This window comes from Mustela nigripes, chromosome 5 (genome assembly GCF_022355385.1).
Source record: "Mustela nigripes isolate SB6536 chromosome 5, MUSNIG.SB6536, whole genome shotgun sequence".
NCBI classification, from domain to species: Eukaryota; Metazoa; Chordata; class Mammalia; order Carnivora; family Mustelidae; genus Mustela; species Mustela nigripes.
In genome coordinates, this window is record NC_081561.1 from 110,740,515 (window position 1) to 110,765,631 (window position 25,117).

The following is a 25,117-nucleotide window of genomic DNA, read 5'->3' on the forward strand; positions in this document are numbered from 1 at the left end:
GTAGGAGCTCTTTCTTTGAAAGAATTAATAAGATTGATAACCCCCAGCTAGAATTATCAAAAAGAAAAGAGAATTGACCCAAATAAATAAAATCATGAATGAAAGAGGAGAGATCACAACCAACCAAAGAAATACAAACTGTTAAAAGAACACATTATGAGCAACTATATGTCAGCAAATTTGACAATCTGGAAGAAATGGATGCATTCCTGGAGATGTATAAACTACAAAACTGAACCAGGAAGAAATAGGAAACCTGAATGACCCATAACCAGTAAGGAGATTGAAGCAGTCATCAAAAATCTCCCAAGAGCCCATGGCCAGATGGCTTCTCAGGGGAATTCTACCAAACATTTAAAGAATGAATACCTATTCTCCTGAAACTGTTCCAAAAAATAGAATGGAAGGAAAACTTTCCAACTCATTTTATGAGGCCAGCATTACCTTGATCCCAAAACCAGACAAAGACCCCACCAAAAAGGAAAATTACAGACCAACATCCTTGATGAACACAGATTCAAAAATTCTCACCAAAATTTTTGACTAGCCAAAAGGATCCAACAGTGCATTAAAAGGTTATTCACCATGACCAAGTGCGATTTATTCCTGGGCACAAGTTTGGTTCAACATCCACAAATCAATGTGATGCAATACATTAATAAAAGAAAAGAACAAGAAACATATGATACTCTCAATAGATGCTAAAAAAGCATTTGACAAAGTACAGCATCCTTTCTTGATCAAAACTCTTCACAGTATAGGGATAGAGGGTACATACCTCAATATTATAAAGGCCATCTATGAAAAACTCACAGCAACTATCATTCTCAATGGAGAAAAACTGGGAGTTCTTCCCCAAAGGTTAGGAACATGGCAGGGCTATCCACTATTACCACTACTCAACATAGTACTAGATGTCCTAGTCTCAGCAGTCAGGAACAAAAAGAAATAAAAGGCATCCAAAATGGCAAAGAAGTCAAACTCTCACTCTTTGCAGATGGTATGATACTTTATGTGGAAAACCCAAAAGACTCCACTCCAAAACTGCTAGAACTCATACAGGGATTCAGTAGTGTCAGGCTATAAAATTAGTGCAAAGAAATCAGTTGCATTTCTACACTAACAGCAAGATAGGAGAGAGAGAAAATAAAGATTTGGTCCCATTACAATTGCACCAAAACCCATAAGATACCTAGGGATAAATCTAACCAAAGAGGCAAGGAATCTCTACTCAGAAAACTATAAAGAACTCATGAAAAAAATTGCATAGGACATAAAGAAATGGAAAAAATGTTCCATGTTCATGGACTGGAAGAACAAATATTGTGAAAATGTCTATGCTACCTAGAGCAATTTACAAAGCTGTCATCATCAAGACAGTAGGGTACTGGCGCAAAAATAGACACATAGATCAATGGAACAGAATAGAGTGCCCAGAAATGGACCCTCAACTCTATGGTCAACTAATCTTTGACAAAGCAGGAAAGAATGTTCAATGGAAAAAAGAAAGTCTCTTTAACAAATGGCGTTGTGAAAATTGGACAGCCACATGCAGAAGAATGAAACTGGACCATTTCCTTACACCACACACAAAAGTAGACTCAAAATAGATTAAAGACCTCAATGTGAGACAGGAATCCATCAAAATCCTTGAGGAGAACACAGGTAGCAACCTCTTTGACCTCAGCCACAGCAACTTCTTCCTAGAAAATCACCAAAGGCAAGGGAACTGAGGGAAAAAATGAACTATTGGGACTTCAGCAAGATCAAAAGCTTTTGCAGAGCAAAGGAAATAGTCAACAAAACCAAAAGACAACTGACAGAATGAGAGAAGATATTCGCAAATGGCATATCAGATAAAGGGCTAATATCCAAAATCTCTAAAGAACTTATCAAACTCAACACCCAAAGAAAATATAATCCAGTCAAAAAATGGGCAGAAGACATGAACAGATATTTCTACAAAGAAGACATCCAAAGGCCGACAGACACAGGAAAAAGTGGTCAACATCACTTGGCATCAGGAAAATACAAATCAAAACCACAATAAGGTACCAACTCACACCAGTCAGAATGGTTAAAATTAACGAGTCAGGAAATGACAGATGTTGATGAGGATACAGGGAAAGGGGAACCCTCCCACACCACTGATAGGAATGCAGGCTGGTACAGCCACTCTGGAAAACAGTATGGAAGTTCCTCTAAAAGTTAAAAATAGTGCTACCCTACAACCCAGCAATTGCACTACTGAGCATTTATCCCAAAGATACAAATAAAGTGATCTGAAGGGGCATGTGCACCCAAATATTTATAGCAAAAATGTCCACAATAGCCAAACTATGAAAAGAGCCCAGATGTCCATGAACAGATGAATGGATAAAGAAGTTGTGGTACACACACACAAACATACTCTCTCTCTCTCTCTCTCTCACACACACACACACACACACACACACACACACACTTACATAGGAATATTTTGTAGCCATCAACAAACAAACAAGCAAACAACCAAAAATCTTTCCATTTGCAATGACATGGATAGAATTAGAGTGTATTATGCTAAGTGAAATAAGCCATCAGAGAAAGACAATTATCATATAATCTCACTGATGTGAGGAATTTGAGAGACAAGACAGAGGATCATAGGGGAAGGGAGGGAAAAATGAAACAAGACAAAATCAGAGATGGAGACAAACTATAAGAGTCTCAATCTCAGGAAACAAACTGAGGATTGTTGGAGTGGAGGTGGGTGGGAGGAATGGTATGGCTGGGTGATGGACTTTGGGGAGGATATGTGCTATGTGAGCTCTGTGAATTGTGTAAGACTGATGAATCACAGACCTGTACCCCCTGAAACAAATAATACATTATGTGTTAATTAAAAAATATTTGTAACAGAATTGTCTTGTGTTTGCAGTATATTCCTATTAAACACCCCCATTGAACTTTCCTTTATGCTTGTGAAACAATTGGTTTTAACTCCAATCTCGTAGTCACAAAATCAATAAAGCTATGGTTAGTGAAATTTTAACTCAGATAAAAGCATTTAAATGCATGACACTAATGGTCATTAATATTCTATCTCTAAAACACTTCCTGACTTAAAATAAGTATTTTTGAATTAGTCACCATTTAATAAAATTTCTATTACTTTAAAGCTTTATGCTTTGACCCTGACTAAAGACTACAGATTTAAACCTTGTTTTGGGGTGGGTATATGCATGACCTCTCAGAGTATAACTTCTATCTTTAAATGAAATAAAACAGAAATAGTCATAGTAGGAAGAAAGCAGAGTGAAGAGTTTACCAAAATGTGACCCTTCAAAATGTTCCACAGTACAGTTTCAGAGTACAAAGGAAAAATTAGCCCCAGGAAACTTGGTATTAAGAATTATTTCAAAAAATCACCAGCTTTATGGACAGGTCATGATTCCACCTCAGGTCATGATTCCAGGGCCCTGAGATAGAGTTCCACATTGGGAATCCTTGCTCAGCAGGGAGCCTGCTTCTCCCTCTGCCTGCTGCTCCCTCTGTTTGTCCTCAGTCTCTCTCTTTCTCTCTCTCTCTGACAGATGAACAAATAAAATCTTAGAAAATATAAAAAACATTGGCTTTAATAAAAAAAAATTCTGGCTTTACATAAACCAAAACATAACAGTGCTTGTGAAATAATATCTTCAGAGACCACTTTCAATCACTGAGTTAATATCATACATTTGTATGTACGTGTGTGTATTCTAGAAGAACTCAAAATAACATGAGGAAACTTAATCTTGTAGTATTCTAAAGGTGTTTACAGCCAAAAAACCTGAGTTTTAATCCCATAATTGCTATTAGTTAGCTATCTGACCTTAAGCAACTTAACTTCCCTAGGTATGGGGTGTGACAGAGGATCTCCAAGTTCTCTTCATGAGTTATAATTGTTGACATCTCAATCAAAAGCTTCAAAATAAAAGATTAAAGGAGGCAAGTAAAAACAGAGACTGGAGAAATATAAAATGGCAAGAATAAAGTTAAAAGAGCAAATGGCATAGATTTAAAAATCCAGTCAGTGGGCATGCACTTGAGTTTGTGGGAAAAAAAAAAATACTATACCTCATATTTCAATAAATCTAATGCCATCTCAGTTTCTTTTCTTCAAACTTAATGACATATTTTCAGATTAGGGCAATATTTTCAAATTTTTAAAAATCTATGTCAGTTCTAAAGCATATATATGTGTATATATATGTATGTATATACGTATATATATATTCCTGGGTGGCTAAGTTGGATAAGCAACTGACTCAGTTTTGCCTCAGGTCATGCTGTCAGGGTTGTGAGATCAAGCCCTGTGTCAAGCTCTGTGCTCAGCCCAGAATCTGCTTGATTTTCACTCTCTCCCCCAACCCTGCTCTCTCTCTCTCTCTCTCAGATAAAATAAGTAAATAAAATCTTTAAAATCTATATATGCTATTTAATTTATATACTTCATATGTGTATGTATATATGTATTAGTCTCTCTCTCTCTCTTTCTAGTCTAGCTTACATTCCAATTATTATGAATTTTGTGTTGAAAATTTCAAGATTACAGTATCATATTCTTTCTTTTATAATCTTTCTTGCTTTTGCTTCTTTTTTTGACTTTGCAGTCTATGCAGGGGAACTTACAGTGTAATACATGTCACCCTGTGGTGGGCAAGATAATAAATGCTTTGGAGTGAAGGAGGAAGGCATTTGAACATCCATTAATATTTATTTTTGTGCCATTTTTTCTAATTTATGTGGAAAGTCAGTTTTATAATATTTATAATAGGAGTAGTCCACATATAACAATTTAAATAAGAAATATACACAAATTGTGAGTACATGGTGGAAAGATTTATACTGATAGTGCTGTGTAGAGAAGCTAAAATCTCTTCTGGGAGAGATGCCAGCCATTAAAGATTTTTTTCCTTCTGAGATCTATCAATGTATCTATCTAGGTATATATCCACTTTATATATTCGTGTTTTGTTGTAAAATTTAAATATAGTCAATAAAGAACATTTGAAGCATACAAAATATGTAAGAAGACAGGTAAATGGCATAATCTTCATTTTTCACCATCCATTTATTCATACACAGTGTTCTTCCAAAATCATGATATCATAAAAATATCTACTATAATTGTACATGCCCAGGATAAGTCATATAAAGATGAAAAATTTCCAAAAGTATCCATGATTATTTCTTTGGAGAATTGAATGGGTTGTCATAACACTTCTTTAGTTTCTGTTAAAATGTACTTTTAGGGTGAAAGCTCCTGCTCTTTGATTAGGTTAGCATCCTAGTTTACAAAACATCTCAGAAATATTATTTACAGGATGGTGCATAAGCTTGTAATGAAAAGAGGTGATTTTCTTATTTAATCCTAGAAAAATAATCAGAACCAGTTTGACCATAATTGAAACAATTTGTCTTCTGTACTAGATGTACATACCTCCAAGAGCATCAACTAGAACTCTCCATCATTCTTTCTACATGCACTATCTGAGTCTGGTTCCCAGAGGAGCAGGTTTTTTAATAATTTTTGTTGTGATTTTGGTTGTTGTTGACATTAAGCATCCTGCTCTCCAGACATTATAAAGTTATTTTGGCGAGGAAGAGTAGTTTCTGAGAGTGACTTTTACTTGTACTTTTCTTTCCTAGAAAATGGGACTTGATTCCCATTCTCCTTTATTCATGCATGTATTTATTGCAATAAATATTTAAGTGATTCAAATGTACAAAGCACTATGCCAGATATAATCTGGATATCCTGGACAACCTTTTCTCTCTGCATTTTACTTTCAAAATGTCTTGACTTGCTATTTTCCATGGACTTTGCTATATATCCTATTAGCATCCCATGAACATGAAATTTACCTATCTGAGCTCTCTCGAGAATAAATGTATTTTAAAATCTGACTTGTTATAATATTTTGAAACTTTTAAGTCTGACACATATTCTAAAGACTATTTATTTTTTCTGAGATACTTTGGCTTCACTAAAGACAAGGTGAGCCATGAGGAAGGGAGTGAATCCTCATTGAATGACAAAGCCTAAGACTGAGATAAAAAACAATGGCTTTAGCGGTTAGTGTCTTTTTTAAATGTAAAAGTTGAAGCTCTCCTTTCAAATAAAGAGCAGAACTTTCAAAATAAAAAAAATTAAATTTTAAATTACCTATTTGATAGCTTTCTGTGTAAACATGATCATTATTGTTTATACCGGTAATTCTTAAATTATACATTCTTATTCCACATACTCAATTATAGATGTTTTATTGCTTAACTAAATGATAGTCATCTTTCTTATTTTTCTGAAAACATTACTTTAAATGAATATAACTTTTTGAATTTATATTTCTTTCCTTTGTTACCTCATCTATAAAATGAGGATAATTCTAAGATCTATCTCCTAGACTTATTGAGAGGATTAAATGAGTTACTAGGTGCCAAGTGCTGAGTATAGTACCTGGTATGTGTGCTGGAAATACGTACATCTTTTCTTAAACTTTGATAACTGCTTCCATTCATTTCGTTGTCGTCTTAGGAAACAACATAATTTACAAGCTCTTATCAAATGAATGCAATAGAATTATGAAATAGCCATGCATTTTAGTTTAACATTTTATTTCTATTGACAATGGTGCTTGTAATATTTATTCTCGATTACTCACATATTATAAATATGGCAATAAAAGTGCCTTAATTGAACATAATTAGATTAAATGGATGGATGATTTTCTGCCATGAACAAGTACTCTAAAAACTAACACATTTCAGAAACACTGTTTATATCTCTCCTTGAATTTCCTTCTATTTGAGAAATCTTTAACTTTGAGTTCCCATATCCCAGGGTAACTACAAAAATCTAGGTTAAGTTTTTCTAGCAACTTGTCCTAAAGCTTAAATTTGTATACCTTTTCCTCTTCTTATTCCCCAGCAGACTGTAGGGGACTAACCTTCCTTTCTCCTTTGCCTCAGTTTCTCTGTCTTTCTATCCATTGAATGAGGGAGAAAAAAGAGCTCTTATTCACAAAGTGGAACAGTCCTTTCTTGGAGTGAGACCAATATTTTCCCTGTCCTTATTTAGAAAGGTTATTTTTGGGGTGCCGGAGTCCTTGGATCGAGCCCCACGTCGGGCTTTCTGCTTGGCAGGGAGCTTGCTTCCTCCTCTCTCTCTGCCTGCCTCTCTGCCTACTTGTGATCTCTCTCCCTCTGTCAAATAAATAAATAAAATCTTTAAAAAAGAAAAAAAAGAAAGAAATGTTATTTTCAGCTCCCCTTTTCATTTCACTTGGAGAATATTTCACTTCAGATTCCTTGTATTACACGTTGTTTCTTCAAGTACCAGCCTCAACACCCAGATTTGGCCCTTAAAACCTCCTAAGCTGTATGCTGTTAAAGGCAACAAATCTATCTCCACAGGACTAGTATTTGAGAGATTTAAAATGAATTAAATTAATTAAAATAATTCGACTTTTAAAACTAAATATAATTCGACATTTAAAACTAAAATGTTCAGGGATTTTTCTTAGTTTATTTTTGTTTTTGTTTAATTGCACTGCTAATAATTATATTGGGATTACATACTTTGACAAGGGTCATCCTTCTCTATATAAGCAATCCTGTTTTCTGGATCCCCACATTCAGAAATACTTTGATTATTATTAATCTACTCAGATTCTCTACCTTCCAAGCTTAGATTTCAATAAATATTACAGGATTATTTATTTATTTATTTATTTATTTTAAGAAATGACAATAACGAAGGGAGTCTAGATAGTTTGAAATTAGGCCCTGTGCATATTGGTCAGTTCATGTTCATGGTTATAAGATCCTTGTCTTATTCAATGTAGTGAAAATTCAAGAGCTTAGGCAGTTGGCCCAAGTTTGATTTTTAGGCATTTTGATTTATAAATTGAATTCTATGTAACCTTTATAGGATTCCCAACTCCATTATCATGTTATTACTTTTGTAATGTGTTTTGAGCACTGCCAATGTGTTCAGAATTGAAAAGCATATTAAAGTGAGCCTATTCCCACAATGGTCTAAACATTTTAGCTGAACTTTTTATTTTTCCACCTCTGCACATTTTGAAAATGCTACTGTATATTATTTTTCCCCATATAGATAGAAGTTCCTTTTCAAGTAAGTGTTATGAGAGAGTTCTCATTTGCTAGTGTTGCCAGACGTGGATGACATTCTTTGGGGGTCCTTAATGGTAGCCTAAGGTGACAGTCATCATCCCATCATCATCACTGACATCTCTTACATATTAAAAGAAATGATTAAAAGAAGTGATCTTTGAAGTGTTCTTATTTTCCTCTAGTATCTGTGTACGGAAAATGGCCATTTTTAATTTCAGATTTCTAAATTTTCTTGTTGATCTAAGTCCATATTTTACTAATGATTGTGTCCACCTGAGCACATTACAAATTTCTTAAGGGGCCAGAAACTCGAATAACGTCGTTGTCTTTCAAGTGTTCCTCTCTTTTAACTTTTCTAATCATTGTAGATGATGCTCCAGTTGTTCATTTCCCAGGGAAGCATCCAAGAGTCACTTTAAGGTGATTATCTTTTTATCTTCAGGCTCACTGAATCATTGAATCCTTGTTCTACTTCCAGGCCCACAAGACTATTATGCCTGAAATTTTGACTATATAATAATAGATTCAGGATATCCAGGGTTTAGTTATAATTTGCATGTCATTCACTTAACTAAGAGGCACAGAATTTTATACTGACTTTCCGTTTTCATTTTGTCGTATTAGGCTTGTCAAACTTGGGGAAACTATTACTTAGGTTTCACCCAGAACCATTTAGGCTGATTGAAAAACTGGTGTATTCAAACTGAATATGGCACATATTCATTCCTTATTTTGCACTCCCATGGCTCAGCCCTACATCCAGGTGCCAATACCTTTGGAAGTAGTTTATTAGCTTACTAAATTGCATAAGTGAGGGTAAGATAAAAACAAGTATTTCTAATCATTATTTGGTAACAGAAAAACTTGGTTGGTAGTGATCTTTAGCTTACTCAGTCACAGATCAAACAGCAAGAATCTTTCCATTATTGTTTTTACATTGACGATAATCAGCCACTGAACCACGCTTGACCTTTGTAAAGTGGTTAGTTGAAATAAGCAGAAAGCACTTCCAATTCTGAATTGGATGTTTAGGGTGAATGTTAGAATAATGCCTGTGATTAACAAAGATGATCTTGACAATTATGGCTCGCTATTTGTTCACATTCCAATGTTCAAATAACATTTAAAAGCTTAATGCTGTCTTCACCAATAAACTTATCTATTTTTTCATCCTCCTGGTATTTCTCTTTTTTTCTCCTGGTATATTTTTAAATGAAGAAAGCATTTTGATAGCTGCTAAAATTTAAAGGAGATGTGGAAGTGTGGCTAAACAGTTGAAGAAGTAATGCTTGGCTGAAAAATAAATCTTAATATGTAACATTACTAAAACTGATAAATATGGGCGAAGGAAAGTTAGCTTATATTAAAAAATGTTTACTTAGTGATTGAAAACGTTCATTTGTGACCAATTCGTTTCTGAACATTTAATGACTGAAGCAAAAAAATTTTTTCAAATCTATTTATTTATTTGACAGAGAGAGAGAGATCACAAGTAGGCAGAGAGGGAGGGGGAAAGAGAGGAGGAAGCAGACTCCCCAGCGAGCAGAGAGCCTGATGTGGGGCTTGATCCCAGGACACTGAGACCATGACCTGAGCTGAAGGCAGAGGCTTTAACCCACTGAGCCACCCAGGCTCCCACAGAAGCAAAATTTTAATATTACTAAAATGTTGCCAAAAAATTTGAAAAGGCATAAATGACAAAAATTTGTCTAAGAAATTAGAAGTCTGAGTAATTAACAAAAATTAAAAAAATCCAAAAAGGCTATAAAACTATTCCAAGATTTTGCTGAAATTACCCAGACTCCTTAGCCCAGTTATACCAATAGGGCATTTTGATAAATAGACAAAAATGCTCAAAGGCATTACAGATTGGTCCTTCATCATTCCCATAATGTACCAATATTATCATCCCCTTTCCTCCTCCTGAAAGACACCTAATGATCATACTTTTTTGTAAACACTGAACTTTGGCTATAAAGGCATGAATGTCCCAGGAATTTCTAAGAATTCTGCAATAATGCACTTTGGAGTTGGGTGGAAATAGGTAAGGTTGACAGGATCTTGTTCAGAGAGATTTAAACCAACTGGCTTTTCCATGTATTAAATAATGAAGGGGGTGGGAGTGACCTACTAGCACCATAGAGTAGGGAAGTGCCACTTGCAGGGTGGTGAAAGTACAGCATGGTTGAGGTGAGTTTTAGCCTCTTTCTGTATTTCTCTGCCGGGGCTCCTGTAACAGAATACCATAAACTCGGTGGTATAAACAAAATAAATTTATTCTCTCACAGTTCCGGAAGCTAGAAGTCCAAGATCAAGTTGTTGACAAGGTTGGTTCCTCCTGAAGCCTGTGATGAAAGCTCTGTTCTATGTCTCAATCCTAGCTTCTGGTGGTTTGCTGGTAATCATTGGCATTTTTTGTCTTGTAAAAGCATTACCCTGACAACTTACATGGGTAGCACAGCTTACTGTTGAGGGAATGATACGCTGCTGTCTTTTGGGTCTCTGTCAATATGGCTTCTGAAATTTGCATGTGTCTCTATGACATTCTACCATCCTTATAAGGACTATTCTGAATGCCCTTTTCTTCATTTCACTCTCCTCTGAATCATAGTCTTATGCATGCGCAGCTCCTTCCTAGGGACTAGGTCACACATCTGCATCTAGCTGAAAAAAACTTCTGACTTCTTCACCTTTATTTATTTATTTAATCTATCAGGTGTTCCATTATATGTGAAGTGAGAGAAGAGTCCATCTTATTTTTCTCCATATTGAGTCAGGTTTTTTTCACTGCTAACTACTAAATCTCATCCTGATATGTAGTACTACCTTTTAGTTTCCTTACTTAGATGGATTTGTTTTCAAACTTTCTAGTGTGTTCAGTTTCTTCTCTTTGTGTGAATTTGCATTAGTATTACATTGTTATTATTTTAAAAAACTATTCCTAGAATTCTGCAGAAATTCTTGATTTCTTGTTAGATGAGCTCTTCATCTTTTCTCTTATTTTTTCAGAACTGACTCGGCAATTCATGAATCTTTATTTTTCCATATAGATTTTTAAAACAAATTTATTTATTTATTTGACAGACAGAGAGACAGAGAGAGAGGGACTACAAGCAGGGAATTGTGAGAGGGAGAAGCAGGCTTCTCACTGAGAAGGGAGCCCAACAGAGGGCTCAATCCTGGGGCCCTGGGATCATGACCTGAGCCGAGGGCAGATGCTTAATGACTGAGACACACAGGCATCCCAATAATCTATTTTTTAAAAAGATTTTATTTATTTATTTGACAGACAGATCACAAGTAGGCAGAGAGACCGGCAGAGAGAGAGAGAGAGAGAGAGAGAGAACGGAGGAAACAGGCTTCCTGCTGAGCAGAGAGCCCAATGTGGGGCTCAGTCCCAGGACCCTGAGATCATGATCTGAGCCGAAGGCAGAGGCTTTAACTCACTGAGCCACCACGCTCCCCCAATAATCTATTTTTAATAATCTATTTTATTATTTGTTTTCTTAGAAATTCCCTGTGCTGTTTAATTAGTATTATATTCATAGGTTAATTCAGGTAGAATTTTCATTCCATTCATGAATGTAAGATTTCTATTTTTCTTTGGGTCTTAATAAGTTTTAAAAGTTTCATTCTAAAGGTCATGGACATTTTCCTTAGGATAATGCCTAGATATTTAATAGTTTTTCTTTACATTGTGAATGATGTTTAATTTTTCTATTTGGTTATTATTGATATAGAGGAATGATAATTGCATTTTACTGAATTTTATCTGGCAACTATTGCTTCTATAAACTTCTTATAAGTAGATGATAAAATTACCAAAAATAATAATTGTGTCTCTTTGACCACATTTGAGGATTGAAAAAAACTGATATTTAAAATACTTATCTTGTTTTAATGTAAAAAGGGAAATTAAAATTTTTCTTACATAATTTTTATTATAAGTTTTAGCAGGCAGTTTTCTTTTTCAAGTTAAATAAGCTTCTTTCTATTCCTAATATAGATATGTTTTGATATAGTTTGGTACTTATTCTTAATTTAGTGACATAATCATGCGAATTTTTTCATCTTTTAGTTTGTTCATGTGAGAAATTGTATTTTTATGTTTGTTGATATCAAACCATCCTTGAAGTCTTAGAATAAGCCATAACTGACCATGATGTATAGTTTTAATACATATTTTTGACTAAGTTAGCTAATATTCAATTCAGTTTTTCTTTCTATGCTCATAAGATAAATAAGACTATTATTTTCTTTTATTTTATTGTCTACTCAATTTTGAAATTAAGCTTATATTAACTTTTTCAAAGCTGTCTGTCTTTCGTCTGGAATAACTAGTATAACACAGCAATTATTAGAGAGTATGAAAGAACTGTCTGGTAAGGCCATCTAAGCCTGGAGATTTTGAAGATCTTTCATTAGCATTTCAATTCCTTTGGAGGGAGGTTTTATCCTTATTGAAATAGTAAGAAAAATTGCTGTGTTATCTACTCATCCTTACCTCCTACATTTCTTGTGCTATTCTTGCATTTATTTCATTTTTGACCAAGCACTTCAATCATGAAAAATTTCAAGGACATTTAAGGGCAAATGTTCTGAGGCTTTGTATGGCTGAAAATATCTTTAATACTCAATTTTAATTAGAGCTTAACAAAGCATTAAATATTAGGTTAAAAGTTCTGATCCTTTAATTGTGAAAACATTATTTAATTATTTTTTACATTGAGTATTCCTGTTAGAAGTAAAAAAAAAAAAAAAAATCGGATTCTTTTAAGGTCTTCTGCTCTTTCTGGAAGCTTTTTAATTTTTTTTTTTTTTACCATCTTTGAAATTGTTAAATTTTACTGTATTGTGGTCAGAATATTTCTTCACTTTATCTATTTTTATTGCTACCATGAGTCATTTCATTTGAGATCTTCATTTTCCTTTAATTATGGAGAACTGCCAGTTGTTATTTCTTCAAATATTTCCTTACTTCCACATAGTTCTTTTCTTTTTTTTAAAATAAAGAAATTATTTATTTATTCTTTATTTATTCTTTTATTTATTTATATGACAGAGAGAGTGAGATCACAAGTAGGCAGAGAGGCAGGCAGAGAGAGAGGTGGGGAAGCAGGCTTCCTGCTGAACAGAGAGCCCGATGCGGGGCTCGATCTCAGGACCCTGAGATCAAGACCTGAGCTGAAGGCAGAAGCTTAGCCCACTGTGCCACCCAGGTGCCCCCACATAGTTCCTTTCTTTAGAACACTGCTGTTGTATGTATACATGTATGTATGTGTGTGTGTGTGTGTGTGTGTGTGTGTGTGTGTGTGTATTTCTCCTCTATCTTTTATACATCTCAACTTTTTTACTTTTTATTTTTACTTCCTTTCTGATGGCTTCTTTGAGTGTTGTTTGACCTTATTGCTAACTCTTCATTCTTTGAGTATAACTTTTCTGCTCTTCAAATACTTAGTAAGTTCTATCAGTTGTTTTGATTTTCACTTCTAGTGTTTCCTATTGGCTTTTCTTTATAATTGCTTTTCATTCTTCATATAATTTCTATTATCCCTTACCTTTTTAAAAACATCTATTAATTTGGCATTCCTTTTTATTTTAGATTATTAATTCAGTTTAATCTAATACAGCTTGTCAGTTACGTGTGTGTGTGTGTGAGAGAGAGAGACAGTGACTGGGCTACTTCAGTGGTTATTATTTTCTTCAAAAGTTCATTGTCTCTAGAAATGAGTAGTAACTTTGGCTGACTATATGTATTTTCTTTTACAGATAGGAATAAGGTATGTTAAAGACCAAACCTTTTCATGCTCTTTTCCTTGTGAGTCTAATAATAAGGGGTAGGTGGGACCTGCCTTGGACAAAGAGCCACTGCTTTTAAAGTAGGTCTAGATCATCCTCCATTTGCCACACCCCAGTAGACCTCTCTGGGCCTCAGGGAATTTCCTTAAACATTCATAGGGACACAGTTATTTACCTGCATGGCTTATACGTCTTGACAGTAAATAAAAGGGGGTGAAGGCTGAATGTCTTCCTTCTTTCTGTAAATGTTATCTGACTCCTACACGGAGCATCTCTTTATATATATTTTAGATATTTGGCCAACCAGAGTCCCACCCTGATATTGCTATACCATCTAGCCTGAGCAAGACTGCTGACGTTGCTTTGTTTCTGCTTTGCATGGGAGATGGTGGACACTGATCCACTCAAGAAATCTGTAAAGAAAAAAGAATTCAACTAAAAAACTACCCCTCACAACCATTCCGCAAAGCCTTCTAATACTCTTGTACTTCAAAATCTTCTATCTTCCTAGAGTTTTCCTGCCATTTAAAAATATTGTATTCTCAGAACTACCATTATCCCCCTTGACTTTGTGCATCTTTATGTTTGGGTACAAGGGAGGGTGACAGCTGCCTATGTTTGTTCATTATCTTGTCAAGTACCCTTGATTTCATTTTCCTCATTTAAATTTAGAGGGATGGTGATGATGGTCACTGGTTATTAACTCTTCTATTTCTTTGGACCTGATTGTCCATCCCTCAGTTTTTCTTTTGGCAACATCATCACTATTTATAACTGTTTTCCTTATCACATATTTGTATTCCTGTGTTGTTTGTTGCATATTCCCCAACCTCCCCAAAGAAAATCCTTTCTCAGATTTTAGATTGATTTTATATTTCAGGACAATGATTTCAGGGTTCATAGACTGAATCATAATTTCAGCTGTTTCAAACTCATAAATCAGTATTACTAAGGTGTATCTGAAGAACTAAAACACTTTTATTGCAAATCTGAGTGATAATATGGGCCTCAGCATTGCCCTGGAATATGGATGAGAACCGACCATTTAGGAACAAATATTCTGGCTGATAACAGACAGCCAGCCAAACGCAGCCCCTGATAAAGATAAATAACCTGTACTCAGGGAAATTTTTTGCATCATTAAACATGGTGAGCATATTAGCTAGCAGGGGGTGGAGCCGAGTCCCCAAAGAGATAAATCTAAATTATGTGCGCTGCAGTGATCATAACAGTAATGCACCATCTTGGCTAACTAGCTGACATCAATGGGGAAGGGAATTTCAGATTTAAATGAACCAAACTAAAAAGCATTTCAGTGCACATACAGATTAATTGGAGCATATTCATGAACTTTTCAGCCCTATTATGCCTCTTTTTTTTTTTTTTTTTTTTTTGACTGGTGCCAAATACAAAGAGCTTAGAATTTTCCTGTCAAACCTTGCATCTTTGTTTCTTCTCTTCACTTTCTTATGCAGCTTGATTAATTACTCTCCAATTTGCTCTGCATTAATCTCCCTCCTACACAGTTGTATCAGTACTTGCCAAGATCTCTTTGTGTGTGTGTGTGCAACTAAGATGGATAATATATGTTCAGTGACATTTCTCTTACACGAGTCAATAAAATAGTCATGTGTTAATACTGTACTTTTGAAACACAGAATATCCCAAATTCAAAGTCAAGAAGCACTGCTAATTGCTTCAGAAGACACATCTTACTGATAATATAACCAATTTGAAAAAAATTGAGAAAGCTTTCTTATAATCAAATTTGATTTTGTTATTCACTGTTATTTTTGTTAGACCATATCTTGATGGTAAGGTATTTGTCTATGCTGAAAAATCACAATATCTGATTTTCTTTCATTCAGCTCCCTTTGTACCTCTGGAAAGTTATAGTTCTATTCTAGTAAATGGAGAGGAAAAACATTATTGGTTTGTGGAGATATACATGATCATGTCTATCTTAATTCATAGTCATGGCAATGCACAGTACACTTATGTAGTAGGCTCTCAGTCAATATTTGTTAGTTAAATGAATGAGTAATTTTCAAAAAGGGTTATTTTCTATGATAAGAAACAATTTATGTAAACACAAGGATTATGAAGAGAGTAGCAGTCAAAGTTGACTTAACCATTTTAACCAGAGAGAAAACTACTTGAAATTGATATCACCAAACCATTTCTTACTGACTGACTTTTCCCATGTTTGTAGCTATGCTACTCATTTTCATTATTAAGTTTATTTGTTAAAGACAAATTACCAAAATAGTCAAACATGGAAAGATATCTAAAGATAATCTGGGTTTGAATTACATTCAAGCCGCTTACTGGAAAATTATCTCAGTCAATCCTTCAGACTCTTTCTTTCAGCTTCTTCAAAAGAGTGGAAGGACACTTGGTACCTGGGGCTGTCGTAACAGTTATATGAAGGAATCGTTCTTTGTGCTGGTACTTCATACAATATGCAGAAGGTAAACATTGTACAACATTTCCTTTCCTCCTGCTTCTCTGTTCTTCTGAGGGCAAAAAGACCTTTTCTAAATCATAATAGTTTTATTTAGAATACCAAAGTCTCCATAGATAATGAATATGCTTTTATATTAAGTTGTTCTTAATTTTAAAAGATGACTATAAGGATGCTAAAGCATTAAACCAGGAGGCTGTCATATAGAAAATAAACAAGATTCAAAACCTAACTTTTTTATCTAATCCTTTTCTTCTAGAAATGACAACTTAACCTAATCTTATTTCCCCCTCATTACTGAGTAGAATGCTTCTTTCCAGTTCTCCTGGAAATCAATTGCTGATTCCAGTTGCTTGGCCTCTGACATGTTCTCTTTTGTCTTCCTGATCTCTAGTAGTTTTTGTATCTTCCAACAACAGAGCATGCATTTACTTTTCTGGTCTATATTGGAAGGTGGAGTTATACTCTCCTGCCCCCTTGTCTACGAGTCTACAAAATGGGGAATGTTAACAACATCCTTGCCTTTTGTTCTTGGTTTTCTTTTAATAAAGAAAACCCTATTGGCTGGTCCTCTGCCCTTGACTTTCCTTTTTTCAGTGCAAACACATACTTATATGAAGGAAATCCACCAAGTTGCCTGCCTTCATAGCAAGACTTTTCCACCTCTTTAAATCTGACCTTCTTCTACCAGATTTCCCTCTAAGGTAATAGGCATGAATATTTTTCAATGCATTTTTAGTTTCTAGGTTGTTGAACAGAAGATGAAGAGGTTTTATCTTTAAAAGATAGACAAGTGGTTGGTGAGTACTGTGAAGTGTGTAAACCTGGCGATTCACAGACCTGTACTCCTGGGGATAAAAATATATGTTTATAAAGAATAAAAAATTAAAAAAAAAAGATAGACAAGTGGAAGGGTTTACCTTGAGGGAAAAGGAACAAAAATTTAGAAAATGGAATTATCATGGCTCAGTTACATTGTGTTAGCCAGATGTACTCTGAGTAAAGTAAAGTAAAAAATAAAGAGCTTGGCTCTTTATTTATTCAAAAAAAAGTTGGTAAAAAGTTAGATTTACTAGAATCTTTCTGTCCCCTTTAACTGTGGTATCAAGAGATTAGCCCAAGTACAGTAAGACTTTAGGTATTCAGCATAGGAAATGATTATTAGGGAAGCAAACTTAAAGGGAGGTGAGAGTAGTATTTAGGTCAGTCCAACATACACTATCTTAGGGCAACCTACTTAATACCCAATACAAAAGTCATATGAGAGAGATACTTTCTTTCTTAGTTCAGAACCACATTCTTAGATTTGCTCATTGCATCTAAGTATTACCACTTTGGAACATCCTTATTCCCTACAGCTATTCTTATCCTAGTCCCACCTAGTATTAAAGACTTGCCTTCAATGTCCATTATGGTAGGCCTGGTTGTTCTCTACTTCCTTGCCTACCCCCTGGCATCCCTGAGCATAAAGACCTTCCCAGGGGTCAATTTGGGATTTATTTTAATTCTCTTAATTCAAGATTAAGACCTAGACAGGTGATTCAGAAAGAGATTTGCTCTACCTCTCTCTGCAGTAAAGCTATAAGAAAGGCATGTAAAAATTTCTTCTTCAGAGTGCCTTGGCTCTGTTAGCTAAGAGTCTTCAGCTCAGGTCATGATCCTAGGGTCCTGAAATGGAATCCTGCATCGGGCTTCCTGCTCACCAGGGAGCCTGCTTCTCCCTTTCCCTGAAGCTCCACCTGCTGTGTTCTCTCTCTCTGTCAAATAAATAAACAAAATTTTTAAAAGAGCTATAAAAATATCTTCTTCACACAATGTCATTTATAAATTAGGAATTAATGTGGTGTACTGGTGAGTTAGGGAGGCCTTTGGTCTCTTTATGCATATTGCTTAATATCCCAGTTTTAAGTGATAACTTGAAAAACACATTTCTTGTAACTTTGCTACAAAAACCTCTGATAGAACCACAAAGTACATTACATTCTATGAGGCAACTCCTTGCATATTGGAAATGATCTACTTTGTCTGCCATCATGTTTGTTTTCTGACAATTTTTATCATAATTTTTTGTTTTGTTTACAGCATCCTTAACTGGACCCCTTTCTCCAGTAGGAGCTACTAAGAACTTTTATCTTTTATTGAAGTGTAGATGACATAAAATGTTACATTAGTTTCCAGTGTGCAACATACTGACTTGACAACTCTACTCCTTAGGCTATGCTCTTTACCACTGTAGGTACCCTCTGTCACCAGACAGCGATACTCTAATACTATTCATTGTATTCCTTATGCTGGACCTTTTATCCCCATGACTTTTTCATTCTGTAACTGGAAGCCTATATCTCACAGTCCACATCACCCATTTTATCCATCCCCATCTCCTTCCCTCTGGCAGCCATCAGTTTGTTCTTTGTATTTATGGATCTATTTCTACTTTTTGTTTCTTCATTTGTTTTTTAGACTCCACACATTAAAAAAAAATCATATGGTATTTGTCTTTGTTTTACTTATTTCATTTATATGTAATACCCTGTAGGTCCATCCATGTTGTCACAAATGGCAAAAAATCTCATTCTTTTTTATGGCTGAGTAATATTCCACTCTCTGTGTGTGTGTGTCCATTTATATAAATTAAATAGAAGTGTGTGTGTGTGTGTGTGTGTGTGTATACACACACATGGACACTGAGTTGCTTCCATACCTTTGCTATTGTAAATATTGCTGCAATAAACATAAACATACGGTGCATATATCTTTTTGAATTGGTGCTTGTGAAGAACCTTTTGTATTTTTAAAGATTTATTTGTGTATTTGACAGAGAGAGAGAGCAGACAAGTGGCAGGAGCAGAAGGCAGAGGGAAGCTCCCCAGTGAGCAGGGAGTCTGATGTGGGGCTGATCCCAGGACCCTAGGATTGTGACCTGGGCAGAAGGCAGATGTTTAACTGACTGATCCACCCAGGCACCCCTGTGAAAAACTTCTTTAAAATCAAATTACTTTAAGAAAAGAAAGTACTGAACAATAGCAAACTTTTAGATATTTACATGATTTAAATATTGCATAACTCTGGGACAAAGTATGTACTGTTGATTAGGGTTGGGTTTAAATCTTGCCACATAAAAAGATTAAATGATATGGTAATGATAGGTGGTTTGCTTGAATTAGGTATGAAACATTATCTGCACATTACATTTGATTTTTTCCTGAAGTTTTTCAATTTATAATCTTTAAGCTATAAGGCAGTTCCATCTGTCTTCCTCTTTTTTTTTTTTTAAAGAAGTTATTTATTAAGGTAATCCATTAAGTATGACTAGTATAATATCTAGTACTGAGTTAAGCATTCAACATGGTAACTATTATTATTATTATTGTTATTATGACATTTCAGAATATCTATCCTTACAACTATACTTGCTTGAAATTTGTTATAGTTCATGAATCTGAGGATTGGTGTCTTTTGTTCATTATGGAAAATTTTCAGACATTATCTCTTCAAATATTACTTTGCTTTTATTCTTTCTATTGCTTCCCTCTAAAATTTTGATGGAAGTATATTGCACATTCTCATTTTGTCTTTTATGAGCATTAGGCTGTACTTCATGTTTTCCAACTCAATTTCTCTGTGCTGCATTGAGTATAATTTCATCTGTTCTAGCTTCCTGTGCACTTTAACTGTTCATTTCAGTGTCATCACCTATCATCTTATCTAATAAGTTTCTAATTTCAGTAAAATTTCTAATTTTTAGGAGTTTTATTTAGTTCTTCAATAAATCTTTCTTGTAATCTTTTGACAATTATATAATTATGTTTTCAGTTCTGTCTTCATTTTTAAAATATATTGACATACTTATTTTATGGTTTATGTTTGGTAATTGATTGTTATATATCTTTCGTACTTGGTGTTATGGGTTGTTGTTCTTACTGTCTTGTGTAATTATGCATTTGGTTGTTTATTTTCTGAAAGCTTCTTTTTAATTGAACTTTGCGGAAATTATTTGAAACTCCATTTTTATTACTTTTGAGTGCGTTTTTACTTGTTAGTTGCTAGTACCAAAATATGTCTTCTTTTAATTACAATATTAACCTGAACTTCATTTCTTTGGAACCTTATAAATAGAATGAATACAAATATGAGTAATTTTCCTTCACATCTTTCTCTGCTGATTAGAGTTTATATTTATTCCTCCTTTCCATGGCTTCCATGTTTATTTTCTTACTTTTCTGTAAAATGGCCCCTTCAGTACTGATACTCTAGATTAGTAGTTCTCAGCTAGGGGTGGTCTTGCTTCTACAGGGGACATTTGGTAAAGTCTGGAGATGTTTTTGGTTATTATAACTGAAGGTGCCAGTGGCATCTAGTGGGTAGAGGCCAGGGATGCTTCTAAATATCCTAGAGGATATAGGACACTTCCAAAAAAGAATTATCTGGCTCATAATATTACTAGTCACTAATCAGAAGCTGAGAAACCATGTTCTTGGTTAAACAGGATTGGTAGGTGCCAATGACTTCAACTTACTTCCTTGGACTCTCTGTCTTGTTCTAGCCTTGGGGATTTCCTTACTTTCTGGAAAGTTTATCAATATACTTAAAAAGACTTCAAAACTAGTTTAATAACTTTAAAAATATTTAATATTTAGATTATCTTGTCTGTTACTTTGCTGGTTCTCTCTTTCTTCAATGGCTGCAAAATATTTTGTTGTTTGCCTGGATGGTACTTAGATTAGTCTTTAGTTATGGACTTCTAGTTTTTAACCACTTGCTATTACAAACAATGCTTAAATGCATATTTGTCTATATAAGAATATATCTATAAAATACACACTTAAGAGTATAAATGCTGGGTATGTGCTTTTTAAATTTTGATAAATATTGCCATATTCTCCACTTAGGATTTTTCAGTTTACCCTCCCTCTAGCATATTATCAAAGCAACCTTTTTCTTACATAGGTTTAAATTAAAACTAATAGATTAAAAATGGATCTCATGATATACAAATATAGAAAGAATGAACCTTCATATTACCAGCAGTCAAATTCTAAAATTATCACATTTTGTCACATTTGTTTCAGGACTCTTCCTACTTTTTTTTGTTTTTCCTTTTTTAATTTCTGAAGCACTTAAAAAAGATCCAGACATCATATTATTCATCCTTATACTTCAACAAGCGTCTCTAAAACATGTGAACATTTTATTGCTTAACCACAATGCCATACTCAATTATTATGTACTACTCCGTATCATCTAATAAAAAGTCATAAGGAAATTTCTCCAAACATAAGAAGAGATTGTTCTTTTATAATTGATTTGTTTGAATCAAGATCTATATAAGGTCTACTGATTATGTTTGTTTTTTATGCCTCCTAACGTTCCTTCAAATTAGAACAGTATCTTTCCTTTTGACCCACAGCCATTAGTGGATAGAGACCATATCAGTTGTCCTTTGCAGAGGTCTACATTTTTAATGTGTGTTTGCTTCATTGTGGTGTAAGTTAATTTGCTCCTCTAGCTCCTATAGAGAAAAATGGACATCTGATACTTGATTAGATTTAGACTCAATATGTTAGGTATACTATATACATATTATAGTTTTCATATTGCATCTAAACAGGAGGCATTCAATACCTGTTTTTGCCACTTTCTGGGATGATCAGACTGATGATCAGTAGATGCAGTGGTCACAACCTGATCCCTTCATTTTAAAGTTCCTCATTTTAATTTTATTAGATGGCTTCATCCATGTGATCATTGTTTGAATCATTAATTTTATGATGGATTGAAGAAAGGTGATTTCAAAAAATTAAAAAAAAATCTACCTCTTTTTTTCACAACTTTTAGTTGGAGTTCTTCAATAAAAATAAGTTTTCCCCACCAATTAGGGCTAATTTCCTCAAATTTACTTCATAGAAGAAAGGAAGAATGAATTACTTCCTTTTTAACTGCCTATTTTCCAGAGTAAAAATTTTGGGCTCTTTATTTCCAGTGCCCTTCTATTAGTTTTGTTTAAATTTCAGTTTCTCTTTTCCCCTTTCTTTCACTGACAGGGCTGTCAATAAGAACTCTTGAGTCTATATATTTCCTGTGCTTTAATTATTTGCATTCATTACTCTCTTTCAAGTTCACATTGTTACATATTAGTAAAAGGTAGTCCCTTCTTATCAGCTCCTATGCCCATCTGACACAGCCTATTTAGTCCTTGATAGCTATATTGCTTTCTGGCACAACCAGATGTCCCAAGTACATTGTGTGTGTGTGTGTGTGTGTGTGTGTGTGTGTGTACACACACACACACACACACACACATATACATATATATATTCTATAAATTTAATTTCTTTTCAGTGTAACATAATTCATTGTTTATGCACCACACCCAGTGCTCCATGCAATACATGTCCTCCATAATACCAACCACCAGGCTCCCCCAACCTCCCACCCCCTGCCCCTTCAAAACCCTCAGATTGTTTTTGAGTCTCTCAAAAACATAGTCTCTCATGGTTCATCTCTTCCTCCAATTTCTCTCAACTCCCTTTTCCTCTCCATCTCCCCATATCCTCCATGTTATTTCTTATGCTCCACAAATAAGTGAAACCATATGATAATTGACTCCCTCTGCTTGACTTATTTTACTCAGCATAATCTCTTCCAGTCTCATCCATGATGATACAAAAGTTGGGTATTCATCCTTTCTGATGGAGGCATAATACTCTATAGCATATATGGACCACATCTTCCTTATCCATTCATCTGTTGAAGGGCATCTTGGTTCTTTCCACAGTTTGGCGACTGTGGGCATTGTTGCTATGAACATTGGGGTACAGATGGCCCTTCTTTTCACTACAGCTGTATCTTTGGGATAAATACCAGTAGTGTAATTGCAGGGTCATAGGGAAATTCTATTTTTAATTTCTTAAGGAATCTCCACACTGTTTTCCAAATTTGTTGCACCAACTTACATTCCCACCAACAGTGTAAGAGGGTTCCCCTTTCTCCACATCCTCTCCAACACATGTTGTTTCCTGTCTTGCTAATTTTGGCCCTTCTAACTGGTATAGGGTGGTATCTCAATGTGGTTTTAATTTGAATCTCCCTGATGGCTAGTGATGATGAACATTTTTTCATGTGTCTGATAGCCATTTGTATGCCTTCATTGGAGAAGTGTCTGTTCATGTCTTCTGCCAATTTTTTGACATGATTGTCTGTTTTGTGTGTGTTGAGTTTGAGAAGTTCTTTATAGATCCTGGATATCAGCCTTTTGTCTATACTGTCATTTGCAAATATCTTCTCCCATTCCGTGGGTTGCCTCTTTGCTTTGTTGACTGTTTCCTTTGCTGTGCAGAAGCTTTTGATCTTGATGAAGTCCCAAAAGTTCATTTTTGCTTTTGTTTCCTTTGCCTTTGGAGACATATCTTGAAAGAGGTTGCTGTGGCTGGTATCGAAGAGGTTACTGCCTATGTTCTCCTCTAGGATTCTCATGGATTCCTGTCTCATGTTGAGATCTTTTATCCATTTCGAGTTTATCTTTGTGTATGGTGTAAGAGAATGGTCGAGTTTTATTCTTCTACATATAGCTGTCCAATTTTCCCAGCACCATTTATTGAAGAGACTGTCTTTTTTCCACTGTATATTTTTTCCTGCTTTGTCAAAGATTATTTGAAGAATAATAGAATTGAGGGTCCATATCTGGGCTCTCTACTCTGTTTCACTGGTATATGTGTCTCTTTTTATGCCAGTACCACACTGTCTTGGTGATCACAGCTTTGTAGTAAAGCTTGAAATAAGGCAACATGATGCTACCAGTTTTGTTTTTCTTTTTCAACATTTCCTTGGCAATTCGGGGTCTCTTCTGATTCCATACAAATTTTAGGATTATTTGCTCCAACTCTTTGAAAAGTACCGGTGGAATTTTGACCAGAATGGCATTAAAAGTATAGATTGTTCTAGGCAATACAGACATTTTAACAATGTTTATTCTTCCAATCCAAGAGGATGGAATGGTCTTTCATCTTTGTGTGTCTTCTTCAATTTCTTTCATGAGTGTTCTATAGTATTTTTTTGCCTTAGACTTGGTATCAGCTATTCATCACTGAAATTTTTATTTTATTTTTATTGTTGAGAAGGATAGTGCACTTTCAGAGATTTAAAAATTGGTTTTATTTTCTCTTTTTCTAAACTGAATGTTTGTTTATGTTTTCCCTAAAGGTTTGTTGGTCTTTTTCTAAGTGATTTATAGGAATTAATTTTTTAGTAGAGAATTAGCTGTTGTCTATGATATGAATTACAAGTATTAGCCATATTTGCTGTTTTTCATTTGAATCTGCATGGTGTTTTTATATCTTCTATTTTTTTTTTAATGCAGTGAATTTTACCATTTTTTAAAAATGACATTTGGTTTTAGGTGTTACTTGAAAAATTCTTTCCCAATCCTGGACTATTAAAAGAAAGTTTTTTCTAAATATTCTTGAGGCTATTAACTTTTTAATAATTTTTGGTCATGTGAACTTTTTCTTTGTTTAAACTGTGAAATTTAAAATAAATTTAAAATAAATCAATTTTGATTTATTTTCTCATATGGCTAAAAGTTATATATACATCATTTATATTTATTTTTTCCTCACTGAATTGAAATATCAAATTTATTACTAAAATTTGTTATGGAATTTCTATTCTGACCCACTTATTTGTCCTTTCATGTAG